This window comes from Scleropages formosus, chromosome 11 (assembly GCF_900964775.1).
Source record: "Scleropages formosus chromosome 11, fSclFor1.1, whole genome shotgun sequence".
Classification (NCBI taxonomy): Eukaryota; Metazoa; Chordata; class Actinopteri; order Osteoglossiformes; family Osteoglossidae; genus Scleropages; species Scleropages formosus.
The window spans coordinates 10979787-10992322 of record NC_041816.1 but is presented as its reverse complement, the minus strand read 5'-3'; the positions used below and the strand labels follow the sequence as shown (position 1 = coordinate 10992322).

General features: G+C 44.7%; 1 protein-coding gene across 1 annotated transcript in view; it reads right to left on the bottom strand.

Annotated features, from left to right (window-relative positions):
- sema6d (semaphorin 6D) overlaps positions 1-12312 on the bottom strand; it is a 74945-nt gene extending 62633 nt beyond the window's left edge. Inside the window, exon 1 of the mRNA XM_018763848.2 lies at positions 12022-12312. The gene's annotated coding sequence lies outside the window, so the exon portion shown is untranslated. The remainder of the gene's footprint in view (positions 1-12021) is intronic.
- Positions 12313-12536: the final 224 nt, after the last annotated feature.

Below are 12536 nucleotides of genomic sequence, written 5' to 3'. Positions count from 1 at the left end.
TGCTTGATTAGCAGTTCTGTTAAAGGTGGAACAAAACAATGTATTGTGGGAGTGCACATTGTACAGTTAGTGCCCCCTGGCTTGTGCACTGTGATATTTGCTTGTTTCCTTATTTGTTGTGGAGAGGGGCAGTTGAAGTGTATACCCTTTGGCTTATACAGTGAGATTAGTAGGCATAAGTGGCCCAAGGCCATTGCAGTGGGGTCAAATGAAATTATTCCCCTGTGCCATCATGAGGATGTCATGGGGGAAGGGACACACTCTGGGCCTGTGTGTGTAAATCTAGCACACGTGCCCTGGCTCAATCTAGCCATCAACCCAGAGCCCTGAGAAGCCTGATCTCGTGACTGAACCAAGGTCAAACAGCCAGGCCGCTGGGGCATTAGGTCACTGCATGGTACAACCCCAGCGGAGCCTAGGAGATCCTCCAAAGCAGAGCCGCATGTAATTAAACCCTCGGACACCGAAGCCGTTAATCAACACTGACACCGTGTGCTACTGAGCTGTCTGCATGGCTTACCGACCAACAGGTAGCGCGCCCTGCTCCACATGCTGGGCCAGTGCGGAAGAGACAGCGTGCAGCTTGCCTGCAAAGCCTAGCAGCTCAGGATCACCTTTAATGGGCAAATTGTGTACACTGTTCAGAAGTGTTTTGTATTGCAGAACCATATAGCGTGTTTCCACTGCCTACGCCCACGCCGAGAACCAGAAGCAAAATCACCCTCAAGAACGCATCCCAGATAACAGTCTGTTGCTTTCTGGGCTTGTGGTTACCTTGGAGAGGAGCAGGAATCCGTGATGAATTTCATCAGCGAGATCTCTATTACACATACAACATTCTGACAAAGAAAAAGTTTCTCCGGCTCATCTAGAAGACGTACACTGTATATTCATGTTACTAAGGGCTAGCGTTCAAGGCTTTGACCGGCCATAGCAGTGACATCTTAAAGGCTCAAGTTCAGTCGTCCAGTAACCAGACATCTTCATTATCTGAACCAGACTGCCACGCGTAGTCGAAGCAGCTCATCGCAGATTCCATGTCAGAGGAGTCAAACGTGGGCCCAAAATATACTTAGTCGCAGAGTAACTTACACAGCATACAATTTTACACTGCATACGAAAGGATAACCATGAAAACAAGTCAAACTGCATGCCTCAGTGAAACTTACAAAAACGTCAACAGAGGATTCTTTTGCTTACAGTTCCATATCAGCGATACCACCAGCTGTCACTATGGATTCCAGTGCGATGGTTTAAAAGAAACTCTGCTCACAGGTAATAAAATTAGTTGTTTGTTGATTTGATATTGTTGGACTGATTCATGCTTCCAGATCAAGATTAAACAACAAATAAATAATACGTAGAAACGTGTCTTTTTTGTGTAACAAAAACTGGACCAGGGTGGGATGATGGCAGGTTGTTTCTACAGCAGCTTAAAGGGGCATCTGGTGAGTGCTAATATCTCAGGCTTCGGTCACGTGAAGAAGCCGACCTGCGCCATACATCACTGAATCGTGCCCTGAGGAATCCCTGCACCTCGGTGCCTCCTCTCTGTCACCTCTCATTTTAACTCTCTCCAGACTAGGGAAAATAGGTCAGCCAACGGTGTGTGAAAAATGCATGTCATTTCATTTGGTTTAGCAGGTTCTGTATTAAAAAAAAGGGCAACGTGAGGTTTTTGCCATCCACAGCTGCACTTTCACGTTGAGGGAAGCGTAAATAAATCAGGGACCGGCGTGTAGCAGTGCGTGTGTTGTGAGGCGAAAAGCCGGGAACGGTAAGCTTGGATAGAGCTGCGCCCTGGACTGGTCGACCATCACGTGCTGATCCACTCCGGGACACCATGGGTCACAATGCAGACTGCTTCTAATAGAAGGTCTCTAAACTCTCCGAATGTTTGGAGGTGCTTGAGCGGTAGGTTTCTGACTCAAACCCAGATTGCACGCACCAACCGCTAGCCTCGCCCATTTTTATGACCAGTGTCATAATTCTGAAATTGCTCGTGGCAGAAATAAAGTGGCATATAACAGAATTTAATGACTTTGGCTTGGGGAAAGCTGTTTCCCATTGACATTTCTGGACACATCGTGGGTTGTTTTTTTTTATTAGGATTTGACAATGCCCTTCAGTGAGTCACATTTCATAATTCAGTTTTATATAGTTCAGAAATGTTGAAATTTGGATTTGTAGTTATCCTTTGTTGAATACATTCTTAAACATGCAGTATTTTACATAGTCCTTCTCTCGATGTAATATAAAAATTTTGTAATTAAGTCTGGAAAAAATAGAAAAGCTTTTAGATGCAAGCGACCGATGCTCTCTAAGTTCTGTTTCAGTAAGTAAAAAAGGATTCAACCAAGAATCATTAGATTATCGCATCGCCAACTTTTGTGAAGTGCTTCAATGGGTCTGACATTTAATTGCATTAGATAAGTGAGTGTTTTTGTTCTGCTCTGTGCTGCCAGCCGACCGCCTTTGTCTGATACTGCTCTGATTGTGTACCCTCAGGCCCAGTGTTGCTGGACAGTGAGGAGCACAGCGCATTCCCTGGCCAAGAATGGGTCTGCTACGCTGCTACAGCTTGGGGCTCTCCTATTAATCATCTATTAGGGAGTGGGGGGAGGCAGAGCATCCTTTCAACAGCAAATGCGTGCAGCAGTGACCTGCACCTGCCGCACAGGAGAGAGGACGCTGGCTCTGAGCCAATGTAGAACCCCCGCCTGTTCCACTGTTACCCGGAAGTGGACACATCCCAGAAACAAAGAGTGAGATGAGATGGGTGGCTCCCGGGCTCTCTGTCACCCACTCTGCTGCTTGCTCCTTTTCACGGGGAATCCTTAACTAGTCCTCGGTCCCACTCCGACAGGTTCAGCTTTTGAGAACATTCCCTGATCGCATTCGGAAACCAGATCCATGGAGCCGGGGGGCATCACTGCGGTCTGGAGGGCTGCCGAGGGCTGGTATAGGCAGTCTGTCTGCCTCAGCTTCCCCGTGAACTCAATACTATGCAGTCATCTGTTTGCCCATGCTCTGCTAAATTACAGTCCTACTACAGCCCTTCATCTATATACTATTTGCAATGAAGGGAACAACGTACAGGGTCTGAATCCTAATTAATCTAAATGAGCAAATTAATTTATTATCTTTGGCTGCAAGTGTTTATGTGAGTAGCTGCTATCATTGATAACATATTCAACAACATGAAGCAAACCTGAAAATAAAACGTAAATCTCTGTTGTGTCCCGCCTATAGGACCCAGCTAAATCCCTCTTGTTCTGATATGGGCTTTACTGCCAATGATCTATGCTGGTTAAGACCATTAGCTTGTTCGCTGTAGGTGAATTGTTTGAGAAGATAGAAGAGCCAGAGCTAGATGGTCTTAAAGGGGTCATACAGTTACAGGCTGCTTACTGGAATTAGCCTGAGCTGCACTGAATTGCACTTCTTAAAAATGAGGGTGACCACAGTGTACATGGGTGCCAAGAAGGTACATAGTTTCATAATGCTCAGTAGTGTAGGTGAGCATATGTGGGTGTCAGCATCATTGTGTTGGAGTGGGACCTGTTGTTGTGTGTATGTCTGTCAATGTAAATGTGGGTTTAATGCAACAAATTCAAGCATGTGTGTGTATAGATGTGTGTTGGAGTGAAAATCATAGGTGCATGCATGTGGATCTAACTGCATTTTTTGGAGCGGAGCTTACATGTGTGTTCTCGGTGTATGTGCTGGTGTGGGTTTACATGCTTGTATCGGTGAAGCTGTGTACCTTTGTGTGTTACGGGTGTGTGTGCGCACGTCTGGAAGAATGTAGGTGGTCCAGTGGGTGGTTCCCTGGGCATCACCATGTGCAGATGGTTAACGGTTTCACAGGTGGGATGTAACAGGTTCTTGGCAACAGCTGATTGTGGCAACTTCGAAAGTAGTTCATGTGGGGGATGGGTGGGTGAGGGGTATCAGGTTTGTTTTTACTGAACAGACTTGAACAGTTCTGTTAGAAATGAATTATTACAGAAGGAAAACAGTCCCCCCAGCACTTTTTAGTGCCATCAGGGGAAACCTGGTTGTTCAGTTAAAAACAGTTAACCCTCCAGTGACCAAACACACATTAATAAACTAATTTCTGTGAGATGGCTAAATTATGTTATGTTTTATGTCTATCATGATGTAAACAATCTAAATGCGCTGTCAGAGTAAATGTACAGTTTGTGTGCTTAAAACACATTTATCCATTTCTTAGTGGCATTCACAGCAATTGGTAATTAAAACACTTTTTCTGTGCAAGTCTGATATGTTGACACAATTTCCACTAGCTTGCTTTAATAATGTCATTTTGGGAAGGTATCTGAATAATACAATTTCACTGTCCTGCTGTTTCATTACTTAGATGGAAATAACAAGAGTAACCCTTCCTCCCTAAAGAGAACATTTTCTCCTGCATAGCTTGATTATATAAGATTTCCTTGTTGAGCTGAAGGGAGCATAGCTCTTTCTGAAAGGGGAGCTTTTAACCTTGGGGAGCAGGAGTGGGTACCTGAATAATAAGGGCCCCAGTCTTGTCATATTGGGTCCAGCATTGTGAAGGGCGCACATCTTTGTCTACTAAGCCAGAAGACCGAGGAGCTCATACTACCGACAGGCTCCAGCCGGTGGGGGCAGGCTCCTTGTTTGACAGAGGAGATGTGACCTCCTCCTTTAAGTGAGGAGGGAAGTGGGTGGGGTGGGACAGGCATGTGCCTTGTTTAGAATCGAGCCCCTTTTGAGTGCCATATAAAAGCTTTAGTGGTCAGTGGGGGGGGGTTGTGGGGTGGGATTCTAACGCTGTCTAATGTGAACTGCAGGGCCTGTGGGTTTTCATAGCATCTTGTGTCTAAAATGATTCATTCAGTTCATCATTTGGATCGAATACATCATCACAGCTTTACAGCTGTGTCTATTTTACTAACTGGCCTACTTTCCAGTCAGCAGCTATTTTCCCTCCATAAAAGCCAGGTGACATTATTTTCTGTTCGATTGATTTGCCCACCCCTGGCCCAGACAGCGGGATCTTGAGGGGTTGGCCAAAGGTTCCAGCAGGCTGTGGAGGTGGGAGCGGTCAGCGAGAGGCACCGTAAGGACTGGTGCTCTGCCGGACGGGGGACCTGCGGAGACCGACACATGGTCGCACTCACATAGAGGTTTAATCCTGTCTTGGCTTGCTTCTTTTCATCCCAGGAGATTAATTAGAAGATAATCAGAAGGAACATGTGTACTGGTCCAGCACTGCTAATTAATGTTGATTTTTTTTTTTTTTTTTTTCCATTTGTCTTTTTTTGCATACTTATTAATTCATAAATTTGTTTATTTTTTGCTACGTTGCCCAGGACTTTTGCTATGGCTTCAAAATCAATGGAGGCAGTTCTGGTCATACTGACAAGGCTCTCCCATCCTTTTTGTTTGAGCTAGCGAGCTGTGATGACCGATGATGTCATCAGTGCAGGGCAGCCCCGTGAAACGGCAGCTCGGCGTCGGATAAGAAAAAGGCACTCGCATTAGTATCGAGCTTTCAGCCGTTAACCCTTTGCATTAACAGCCTTCTGCTCCTGTGTTCATAGAGAGGACTCTGAGCCTTAGCAAATATTTCACAAAAGTTTAAAATATGGTAGCTCCTACAGAGTATAATGAGAAAGAATCTGCTGGTGACAATAACATAAACAGAAAACTGTGATTCTGCATTATTAGAAATGATAATATTGCTTTGGTGTTGCCCGATTCTGATAATTTATTCCAAGGAATTGCATTGTTATTCACGGAGTGTGGCCGTTCTGGCTTTCTCTTTTGGACTCTTACAGTATGTTTCCCACAGTCTGTCTCTTTCTCCTCCTTTGCTAAGGTTTGCTGTCTTAATTAGCTTAATGCTGCATTATTTACTGTCCTAATTTAACCCCAAACTGAATAAATTGAGTCAAACTGACTGAGTTACAACTTTTACAGATGACTATCTCCTTTATAAAGTGGATAGTCAGTTCACTGGTAAAACGTGTGGCTGTGCTTGTTTATTAATGTTTTCAATGGAACTATTGAGTAGAATTGTGCCATAATTCATTCAATTAAATAAAACCCAATTAAATTTTATACAGTGTCCCTCATAGTGCAGTTGCTTGTGAGTGCAATTAACAGACAGCAATTAACACGTGCTCTCAGGGGTGAGTCTTCACCAGCTGGCAGTCATACCACCTATAGACAAGGCTTTACATAAAGACTGTAGAAAGACCACATTGCTACTGGGTGCTCTGGTTTCCTCCCACTGTTCAAAGGCACATGTTTCAGGTTAACTGGTGAGTCTAAATTGCCCATAATGCAACTGTGTGATGGGTTCCAGGATAGACTCCAGATTGCCACAACTCTGTCAAGGACAAATTGTAAATGAGTGAGTGAGTGAGTGAATGAAGACCATACTGCCTGTCAGTAAAATGGTAAGTGGACTTGGACATTTAGCACATTCTCAGGATGAGTTATTCACACTTTGGGCCCACATTTTTGGTGACAGACAGAACTCACTCCAGAAAAACCACTCTCTGTCCCTTTTCTTGTCTGCTCTTCACTCCTTTTCTCATGTTAAGGAGGAGCATTGAATTTCTGCTTTATTTTGTCTAGAGGACAATGGCTTTGTAGCTTTTTTCCAGCATATGTGTAAGGATGAAAAAACAGGCAGTGCAGACAGGGTAACTGGCTCTCCGGTTTCCACTGAGAGATTTCTATAAAGAAACTACTTCCACAGGCCTCTGCCTCTAAGACTGGTGGGAATGGAATTATTTGTACATAAGAACCACAGCAGCACCTCCACAATGCTTCTAAATGACACTTTGTGCAAATGCAGTGGATCTCTCTCTCTCCGCATTATGTGGCTACGTCCCAGGTACAGGGGTGCTTTGCCCATTTTCACATTTATGCTCTTCATAAAATGTACCTGGTTTGCTGATACCACAAACTGTGTCCCATTCACAAACTCGATTCAATATTAAAACCCATAATACTGAACCCTACTTTCAAAAGCACCCCGATACTTTACATGGCTTAAACAGCTGTAACTAAATTCCTGGCAGTATTTTCCACGGTAAATGATTTCAGTAGTACAGTATACCTGTCCCTCACATAATGATGTTCATTTGTTCCATGACAGAAGCCCATGAGCTGAATTCCAGTTGTGAGAGGCGTGAATTATTATTTATTACGGGGAAAAATACAATCAATTACCAGATGAAGAATGTCACCTAAAGTAAAACACCAAAACAAAAAAGTATTTTAATGCAAAACAATAACACCAACATGTTTTACAATAATTGTAGCAAAAATTATTTCTAGCTTATGTTATGCTGTTTTTTCCTTCATTTATAAATAACTGCTTGTCCAGTACAAGGTCACAGTGGTCCAGAGTGTATCCCACAATCTGCCAGACGGGTTACTTTCTGGTCAGAGAAATTTTAATAATTTGACTAATGGATGTTTATGATATTTAAAAAATGCAGTTCACCAAGATCACCACCTATTTTGTTCACTCTACAAGCACGCGGACACTGCGCCATTAGAGGTGCTGTGTAGCATCAGTAAAAAATGCATGAGGCTAAATGATCTTCATTTAATTGTGAGATTGATTTATTTATGCTACTCCAATGATATTCATGTTATTAAAGTTGTTTATGCAATTTAAACAATTGAGTTAATAGTTACATGTTTATAAGGACTAAAAGAGGTGCAGGTCTGGATTCAACCTCTGCTGTAGGATTCTTGATCAAGGTCCCTTAAAAATTACCCTGCATTATAAATTGGTAAATCATTGTGGGTAACTTAATATTTTGAGTCGCTCTGTAGTAAAATACCAGCTAAATTAATGAATAATAATTGTACTCGGTCAAAGGTGTGTGGAATCCAGGCGTGTGGGTCATCAGTGTTTGACATCTCCCTCTGACTCTCTCCTACTAAGTCGGGAGGACACTACAATAGTTTCTGAGTTTATTGTTAACAGCTGTGCTTAGATGATACTGCTTCTCCCCTTGGATATATTCAATCCAAATGATGAACTCAATGAATAATTTTAGACCCGAGATGCTATGAAAACCCAGATGCTGTAGCTCTCATTAAAGAGCATTAGAATGTGCCCCCACCCCCAACTACAGCTTTTATATGGGGCCCTGCATCGCTTTGGACTGTGCATGCCACATACATTAATCAATGGTTGTGACTGACAATGTGATAGGAAGTCTAGGAATTTTATCTAGGTATTAGTCTTGGTTTAATCAATGGATGATGATGACGCTTGACACAAAGCCCCATCGCAAACAAGAAGAAGAATGAAAATGCACAGTTTTCAGCCTGATCTGAACATTTATAGCGGCAAGGCTCAATGCATTTTATTTTTACTGCCAATACTACAGAAACCTACTGACTACATCTATAATGAACTCTACTTCAGTGAGCTATACTACAACTAAGATCTTGATATCTACAATCTTTGACATTGACTGCTAGCTAAATTGAAGACCAAAAGCTGCTCCTGCATCTCACCTCCTACAAGTATAAAATAACTACTGAAAAGAAACAGATGGAAGTATCCCTTTGTCACAAACTTTTGACATGAAAAGTTTTAAAAACCTTGTGTGGCTCCTGTCAGCATTTGGTCAAACTTCTCACGCAGAAGACAGTTCACGTCAGTAAAAATGTTGACTTTCCAACTCTAAAAACAACCCCATTTTTTATCTTCCCTAACTTTAAAATAATGTCATACTGGGTATTTGAATGTCAGTACAAAAAAAAATCTGTTGTGAAACTGGTACTTTTTCTTTTTTTAACAAACTTTATCTGACATCCTGGGGGAGTGTCAGTATGGCACATCACAGCCCGGTGCTGCACCTTTCCTGGTTTCGGGCACTGTCCACTAAAATCTGGAAATAAAATTGCACCCGAGCTCAAGGGCCAGCTTCAGGGTGTGACCTTCATGATGTTCAGCAATCTCTGAACTTACAAAGCTTTCTTTGCTAAGCAGTTTCCTCATTTCTGCAGGAGCGAGAACTTTAGTGCCAATCCATTTACTGCGCTTCCGGTCGGCTGTCTGTGCAAACTGCTTAAGTAAATGAGAAAAACTGAGGAATATGCGCTGCCAGGAGATCATTAAACAGAGCCAAATGGAATATACTACTGTGGAGAACCACAGAATTAACAGAGCCCATAGCACTGTGGCTCCCCACACCGACACATTATTGACATTTTATAGAAACAGCCACATCTCATGGAACTATTCAGAATTAAAGGAGAGTAAACATACCTGGGATCCTAAACGAGCTCAGAATTGCAATGGTAGAAACTCTTCATGTTACACACCCCAAAACATTTGGTTTTTTCACCCCTTGAAACCTTTAGAAAGGCGAATCTAAACACAGCATGAAGAGTTCCCATCGTATATTAATCATCCTCCTGACATTTGTCTTCATGTCATTTTATTATGAAAGCAGACATTTAAAAAGGAGACGGTTTGAAGAGGCAGCTGGCCCACAAGAGAATCAAACAAATGACATAACTGCGGCAGTAATAAGATGAAAAGCACCACTGATGGATGGCTCCTCCTTAGGATGGATGCTGCTAATTGCCTTGCCTGAAGAGGAGCCCTCTGCAGCAAGTTGGTACTTCAACAACACCTCCAGGTCCCGCTCAGAGATCCTTGTAGTGAAGTGTAACTGGGAAGAGGACCCATTCAAGGGTAATTGACGGGATTCTGTTAGAAGCACAGACCGAAGTGAAAATGAGCAAGCCCAAACACGCAGCGGTTAAGGACCCTCCACGAGATGCTTGTTATGGACAGATCGAAAGACAGACAGATAAGTTAAAATCTATCACTTGTTTGAAGGGGAGATATTTTAAGGACAGAGTCCAATAAAACAGCTATTTGCGAAATTCTGGTCACCTCTGCAGAACATACAACCAGAATGAACAAAAAGCAGCAATGAGGAGAGGGACTCCTGCTTCAGGGATAAGAACCAAATTAGTATTGGAAAGAGCTGTCCAAGGAAGTATGCAGTGAAAAGAGATGCAAAAGTAGACATTTTCACTTAGTCAACAGATTTTTACTTAAGCAGGAAATATGGTAATGAACTCTGAAATCACAGGATAAAAACATACCTGAGGCTAATGTCTTATGACCCTAATTATTGTTATACTGCGCAAGCTGCTCTGTAATACAGGCTTTATATATTTTAAGATCAAAATTGACCATGACGTTGCATGTCATTGTATAACCATAGATCTGAAAATTTCCCAAAGCACTGCTTGCTGTCTTGCTTGTCTATATTTTTGGTTTCTTAAATATACAACCGACTGGCAGTAGTTCTTTTTGTTGCAAAGGTAGATCTGCAGTATAAAGTAGCCAGCTATGAAGACTATTCAGCTTACCAATAAAGCAACGTCTAAATGTATTCCCTAAATTTACAGCGCATAAATATGCACACAAAACAACTGAGAGAGATGAAAAGATGGAATTGAGCTCCAGAGAGAGTAAACATGCTTTTTTCAGAAAACACCTCTACATGCATATTCCCACAAGAGTGCAGCACACTGGGAGGCCCAATGCTTTCCCTGCTTTACACAGAGAGCTGTCCACAGGGCCAGCAAAACAATGGCCGCTGATGAATTCTTCAAAGAGCCATAAGAGCCTGTCAAGTTCTCAACTCAGAAAGGATGCTGAGGGACTGACAGATGAGGGACCGCATCCCAGCAGCCTGCGCTATACCCATTGCCGTCCCATCTCGAGCGTAATACTCCAAAACTAATTTGCATGTTTAATTCAGAGACTGGGGGTGAGGTGGGTGGGGCCTGGGCACAGGCAGGGTGTTCCAGGACCGCCGGATTGAGCCAAGCCTTGGCAACAGAACAAAGAGCGTGAGCAGCAGTCTACCACACTGGGACGGGAAAACAGGACAGAAAAAAAAGAAACAGACTAGAGCATGTTCCTCCGAGCGCTCCACGGTAGACGCTGGGTGGGTCCAGTACACCAAAAGGCCACCTTCGCTTCCTAGTGTGACTGGCAGGCACTGCCATTGCAGTAACGACATCTATTGCCATCCACCCATGAATAAAACTGATCTTCATTAATAACAAGAAATCTCCTCACTCTCTGTCTAGGAAAATATAATGGCTTTTAGCCTAGAAAGGGCAAATACTAAATTGTAATAACATGGATAATACAATAAACAGTTCCATGAAGCTTGCTGATGTCAACTCTGATTTTCAAACACTTTTTTTTTTTTTACTGATTCTCAAATCACTATTTTACTTTTACATCAGTGTGAAACATTGAATGTTACATTGTGATACACCAGTCACAGTGTGCAAGTGAGGAGTTGTGCTCCTCCTGATGATACACTCACTGCTTTCACTTCAGCACCCTGGCTGGACTTTGCCGTAGCGCGTCTGCTTCTGGGCTTTAATTATTCAGCGGCTCTCCGGTCATTGTAATTAGACCCCCCGTGGCACGGCCGCTCTCGCGCGCAAAGGGTCGAGGGGACAAGGACCTAAACTGAGGCTGGGCACGGAACAGGAATGAGTGCCCGAATGAAACCACCGTAACTTTGTGCCCTCGCCTCGGCCAGGCAGGACGCGCGAAAGTTGGGCTGGGCGGGCGCGGACGCGGGCGCTCGTGCATGTGGGCGTGTGTGTTTGCGGGTGCTGTGGGCGGCAGAAGACCACATGGAGTCGGAGGCACTTTCCTTCCTCTCTCACAACTATCCATTATTAACCGCTTAATTCGCACAAAACGGGGTGGAGGCGGGGGCGCGCGGAAAGGTTGGTGTTCGACGGGCTGGGTACAAAGTCAAGCCGGCTAAGAGCCCCCCAGCCGGGTGGGCGCACCCGCGCAAGCGGGAGACGCCGGCAGCGCGCCAACTTCGCTCGTTCGCGCGCACTCTGACTCTGGCTCGTGCACCCCGCACCGCGCTTTTATTAGTTTATCCCCTTGTGCCGGACGAGCGAAGGAGCACAAGAAAGAAAGAGACTTACTTCAGGAGGGGTCGCCACTCCGAAAGCGCGCCGGGGTAAACGTAGGGGGGGGTGTGGGAGTCTCCGCAACCCTCCTTGGGCGCGTCGGCTGCTGGCGGCGTCGCGCTGTTCGCGCTCCGGTTCCGGGAGCTCCGTCCTAAAGCGCAGCGGCTCCGTCACCCGCGAGCTGCGCGGACGCTGTGTGGCGCGTGGCGGGGCGGGAGTGGGGAGGCGCGGCTCTGCGCTGAGTACATAGACACACACACACACAGGCAGAGACTCTGCCCATTTCTTAAACTCCGAGGAGTTGAGCGCATCTCCACCACCCCCCCCCCCGGGACGCACGCACGCGCGCGCACACGCACCCACACACACACAACCACACCGCACCGCACCGCACCACAGCCGAACTCATTCAAGCGCCAAAATCACAGAGAGACAGAGTGGAGCCATGGCCTCTGCGCTGAACGGGAGCTCGCAGAGGAGTCGCGCGCCGGGGGGCTGATGTGTTCGCTGCCGATAAGGACCCTGCTTAC